Source organism: Ruditapes philippinarum, unplaced genomic scaffold (assembly GCF_026571515.1).
Source record: "Ruditapes philippinarum isolate M1 unplaced genomic scaffold, ASM2657151v2 ctg2655_1_1_1_1, whole genome shotgun sequence".
Taxonomy (NCBI): Eukaryota; Metazoa; Mollusca; class Bivalvia; order Venerida; family Veneridae; genus Ruditapes; species Ruditapes philippinarum.
The window spans coordinates 96,272-102,271 of NW_026854108.1; the positions used below are offsets into that span (position 1 = coordinate 96,272).

The 6,000-nt window shown below is 30.6% G+C and overlaps 1 long non-coding RNA gene across 1 annotated transcript; it reads right to left on the reverse strand.

Annotated features, from left to right (window-relative positions):
- Nucleotides 1–2,627: 2,627 nt before the first annotated feature.
- Nucleotides 2,628–4,055, reverse strand: LOC132738974 (uncharacterized). Its single transcript, XR_009626940.1, has 3 exons — nt 3,919–4,055; nt 3,152–3,235; nt 2,628–2,910 (listed from the first exon to the last, which is right to left on the reverse strand). It is a non-coding gene; the product is annotated as an uncharacterized LOC132738974 (long non-coding RNA).
- Nucleotides 4,056–6,000: the final 1,945 nt, after the last annotated feature.

Below are 6,000 nucleotides of genomic sequence, written 5' to 3' on the forward strand. Positions count from 1 at the left end.
TATAACTTTAAATGAAAGTCTCATCCCTTTAATAATAATGACATAACTGCAACTCTTTAAATTCAGAAATATTATAAGTCTCATCATACCAATATACTAAGATATAAATGTATGCACATAACATTAATAATTCCAAGTTTCTATTAAATAAATATGAAATATATTGGGTATATAAAGCCAGTAAAAGTATATATATATATCAATATTCACTCATCAGGGCCTCTATGCTTTTGATGACCTTACAACTGGTAAATTTTATAAAACAAAAATTGTAAGTAATACCTAAGATAGACGGAAAAGAACAAATAATTTAGTAAACATGAGTTACTTCCCCTTGAAATAAAGAAAACATGAAACCCAAAAGAACACCCTAAACATCAAAATTAAGAAATGTTGCAGGCTCATTTTAATTATGCCATGCAAATTAATGGTAAAGAATTCATAAAAAAGTAGATGGCCATGTGACAGCAGTAATTGCAGAAAATCGGATAGCTGTCAACATCCGGATACTGGTACACTTTGTAAAAAACAACCATTCTGATCAACAGATAAACGTAATATGGATAAAATCAATAGGATAATCGTTTACAACAGTCCATTACCTATCCTAATACTCATTTGCAGGTGAACTTTCTTCTTGTAGGAAAGTTTTAAAAATATATAAATGAATGAGCATCAATGTAGACCACAACGATATTCGAAATCCGGGTTTTAGTATTGTCAATAAAACAAAGGGACAAGCTGTTAATCAGAGCCTGCAATTTCGTGAAAATTATATCACAATGCACATGCTTTTTATATAAAGTTATTAAATACAAATATAACAACATATTTGTTTACTTGATTTTTACGAATCAAAATAAATATAATTAACACAACATGAAATTAACTGCTAATAATAACAGCTCCTTCCATAGGCAAAAATAAAAAGCATTCCATATAAGACGACGCCGCTCACCGGCGTCGCCAATAACAACAAAGCTAACATTGTTATATGATGAGCCATTTGCAAGTACACTTCCAGTTCTATGTTTTAAAGACTATTTAAATTAAAAATAAAAATGAAAACAATCAGAAAATTTACCTTGAATGGGCTAAATTTCTGAAGACCAAAAACATTCTGTTGCAAAGTTTATTGCACATTTCATGAATGGCAAAATCCTTTTTAAAGTCTGTTTTAGTGCCTACAAAAGCTATTTTTTGCATAAAATACAAAAAACTTTAAAAAACATAAATCTTAGGAAAGTAGTTTATCTGACCTTGAAAAAACATGGCCACCATGACATGGGTAAAAAAGTAGTACCATGAAAATAAACATCATTTACCTATGACTTGTGTACATGACAAACAGACACACTTCACTGTTACACACAAAAAAGGTTAGATTTTAAAGTTTGATTGTGATTTTATTTTAATTGTAATTCATAAGGCTATAAATGATGATTGTTTTCTTGCACTACTTTTTTACAAAAAATAATGGAGGCCATGTGCTTAGAAGGACATGAGATACAGATTTATTTGGAGTTAAGTTTTGAAAGATTTTTGTGTTTGCTGCAAAAAATAGCTTTTGTAGGCACTAAAACAGACTTTAAAAAGGATTTTGCCATTCATGAAATGTGTATAAAACTTTGCAACAAAATGTTTTTGGTCTTCAGAAATGTGGCACATTCAAGGTAAATATTCTTATTGTTATCATTTTTATTTTTGTTTATAATTGTCCTTAAAATATAAACCTGGAAGTGTACTTTCAAATGGTTCATCATTTTACAATAAGAGCTTTGTTGTTATATGAATTTTGGCCTACTTTCACTTTGGACAGACTTTAGTGAAAACAAATATGGCTGACAAAGCGGAATCACCTTAAATAAATCATGAAATACTGTACTGACACAGGAATTTTGGCCTGGGGCTACTGTACCAGCCCAGCAAACACAAAACGTCAAACTGACGTCAGATTTAAGTCAGGTTCTGACGTCGGATGACGGTCGGAAAAACGGTCGGATTTGAAAGTTTTTTTGACGTAATAATCTGACATCAGATTGACGTCAGGATCTAACCATTATCTAACTATTTCTGACCAAAATCTAACCATTTTTCGACCAAAATCTGACCGTTTTCTAACCAGTTTCTGACCATTTTCCGACCTCAATCTGACCATTTTCCGACCTAGATCTTAACCTTTTTCTGCCCTAAACCTGACCATTTTCTGACCTTAATCTGATCATTTCCCTAATCCTCCTTGTTTACAATGCTATAAATATTTTCTGGCCAATCCTGATTTGATCAAATGTAATGTAACTCATTCTTTTAAGTAACTTTCACTCCAATGAAATGTATAACCAAAAACTAAAAGTAAAAATATGTTTTTATGGTTTTTTTTATTTAAGATAAAAGTTGCAATTTAAGTTTTAGTTAATTCTGCGAGGCTAAATACTTTTCATAAACTAAACCAAATAAAACATAAAATAAGTTAATAACAAAACAAAAAGTATTACAAAAACAATGACATAAATAAAACTAAGAAATCATATACAAATATTAATGAACAAAACAATGTATGTGTATTTCTATCAAAGTTTGTCTTATCAAACAAAATAATGAAAATATTATAATTTTCTTTTCATTAATGACAGATATTCAGTATTTTAACTATATTTCTACAGCATTACTAAAACATTTAGCGGTATTTTTCATATCTTGACCTCCTTTTGATAATTGTCACTAACGTATAAATTATTCCTTTTAGTTACTTCACAAAGTTATACACAAATGTACTTTTAAATATCCACGAGAATTAGCACGAATTTGGAGGTGTGATGCCTTTAGATAGATGACTTTCTCTCACCACCCCTCGTCTGTCCGGAGGAAGTAACATGTTAATGTCCAATGGCATTTGTGATATCATTTTCACTGAAAAAAAAAGACATTTATGAAAATTGGAAAAATTACAAGTAAAAATTTTTCATTGTTATCTGCCCTTATGAAATTTTGAAAGTTATCTTAAATTAATGAACAATTTTGCTAGCTTTTCAGAAGTGAGGTTTAACAAAAATTAAAAGTAAACATAAATACTGAAAATGAAAAAAAAAAACGCTTTAAGACTCCAGTTTTGTATGGATTATAGTATGTAATAGAATTTACAAAATCTTACTTTCCCATGATTCATGTTTCTTTTTACATTATCACGTATTTCTGCCCCTCCGACCTTTGAGAGCATGTCAAACGCTTGAACTACCTGAAAAGAAAATTATATTCTAACTTATGTATATTAGAACAGTTACGCAAGTCTTAAATTTTTCATAGTTTCAAATTAAAGAGTGTTGAGAAATTGTTGATAATAAATGTATGTTTATGTACTACGTTTTGTTAAAAAGTTTATGTTGTTTTGATTACATTTTTCCTACTATTGATTATATGAAGTCTCATTCTATATTACATAATCAATCAATTCGCTCTTTCATTTATTTCCCGTTCATTCATTAGAATGATATTAAAATCTGGTGTAAAACACATTAAGGTAAGATTTATTCTGATCAAAAATTGGACTGTTTGGGAAAATGCCGAAATGTCTAAAACCGAAACGTCTTGGGTTATTTAGGACCGAAACGTCTTGGTCCGAAATGCTCGAAATTGTATCAATTCATTCTCAATTCTCAGATTTTAAGTGACAAAAACATCATAGTTTAGCAAGAATATGAAAACTAAGCATTCCCTTTGGTTATACTGAAAGGCACATTATAAACTCTTCACAAGCAGAGTTAAAACATGCCAAATTTGAAATGATTTATTATCAAACATTATCGCGAATTTGTGTGACATTTTGCTTCAACTGTTCAAATAATGATAATTAAATCTAAGAATGCATGCACTTATTTTTCAAATACAAAGTAGAAATAAATTTACATAAATTGAACTGACCTTTTTGTTCAAGAAAATCTGGAATATTCACTTTATCAATGCATCCCGATTCCTGACATACGAAACGCCTACGAATTTGAATTTTCCATCCACGTGGCTGTAGATTCTAAATATTATTATGTTTTCTTTCCTTTTCCTGTCACTATGATTAAATATTAAAGAACTATTAAAAACTCGCGATTTTGATACATATAATGTACCACAAATGATAATACTGTAACGCTAAATGATTGGAACTCGTTAACAGATCTGTGGCTATAAATAGATTTCATAACAATAACACATGTAATTAACCTATATACAGCGCCACCTATATGTTTTTATTAGGTTGCAGCGCCGCGCACGTGGTCTTCGAAAGGCACTTGTATATATATATACACTTAATTTGTAAGCCAAATAACATTTAAAAAAAAGTTTAAATGATTACAACAGCGAATAAGGATTACCTTTCGTTAATTTTTTGCCTACTGTCAGGAAACCGACCAGAACCTGACGTTAGTCATACATGTGATATCCCGGCGGGATTTAAAAAAATCCCGATATTTCGACACTGATCCCGATTCCCGATATTACAGCTTGAATTCCCGATATTTAAAAAAAATCAACATAAAAAAAAATCAAACACAGCACCTGTATCTTAAATGTAAACCGTGCCTCCGGGCATTGATTGTTATCTGTCCATATCCTAAATTATAGCGGATTAAATATTCAGTTGCTAATTTACAGCAAGGTGACGTAATAAACAGTTCCATCTCACATGTTTAACTTAACACCTGTCGTGTGTCAGTCAATTGACCTCTTGTGTGTATTACACGCTACGTCATCAAAACGACCCTGTAAATTTACATGTATGAATTCGGCTGAACCTTTGATTTTCTTTGATTAGTGCCGCACTGATAAAGATTAAAGGTGAGCAGAATCATTTAAAGTGGATCATTCAAAAACCTGTTTGAGATGCGGCAAAACCATGTCTAATTAACCTATTTTTAGTGAGTGGGTATTTTTTTTGTTTTGTTTAGGAATTACACATTCATCGAGGCAAAAAATGTGGATTTAATTAACGGAACGATTCTTGCATTTATTTTGAGTCTTCTACTTACGACTTACGTTATTTAACTGTCAGAGTCTTATGATCATGAATAATTGTTTGCATGTTTTCAAATAGTTTTTTAAATTATTAGCCAATTATTATTGTATGACTGAAAAGACAGATATAATTATTCAAACTGAAAATAATGAAATGTGAAAATGTGACTGTTTAAAGAAATAGCTGTATGACTACACTTATTTATAATATTGATCAACAAAAAAAATCATAAAAGGTATAAATCATTTAATGATTTTGAGGTAATATAGATCTAGGTTCTTTGAACCAAATGTGCCAAACACGCGTTGAAATTCAAGTCAATAAAAAAATCCAGTTTTGAGCCTCAAAATCCAGCTGAAAATCCAGATTTGGCCCATTTCATTTGTCACATGTATGGTTAGTACGTCGTCAAAAAGAAAGGTCTAATAGACATCGGTTTTTGGACGTCAGATTTACGTCGTATTTTGGTCGCCGACGTCGTGACCAAAATCTAACGGTAATCTGACGTTATTTTAACGTCATGTGTTTGCTGGGAGGCTATAACCACAGGTGGCAGTATCAGTGTTTGGACACCCACCCCTATCTGCCCCTGGAATCCTACTACAACCCCGAAAAAAAAATAATTTAACACTCTAAGGCTTACTATAAGGTACCAAATACAAAACCACCGATGAAATTTTATAAAAAAAAATTTTTCCCACCATCAAAATTATATATAGTGAAACCCCATTGTATCGTGCTATTCATTGTATCGATCTATTTACAAATCTTTCATTTTCTTGCAAAATGTGCCACCTACTGATTGTTTACATACATAACAATGTCACGAAAATCTTTCACATTTTGTTTTTGTGCTTAAAAATGCAAAAAATTTTCCATACCTAAACTTTTAAAAATAAAGAACTTATAAAATAGGGGTTTCTTTTTAAAATAATTTTTGCTTAAAAAAATTTCCCGATTTTGGCTGAATTCAACCCAAATTTTTGCTAAAAATA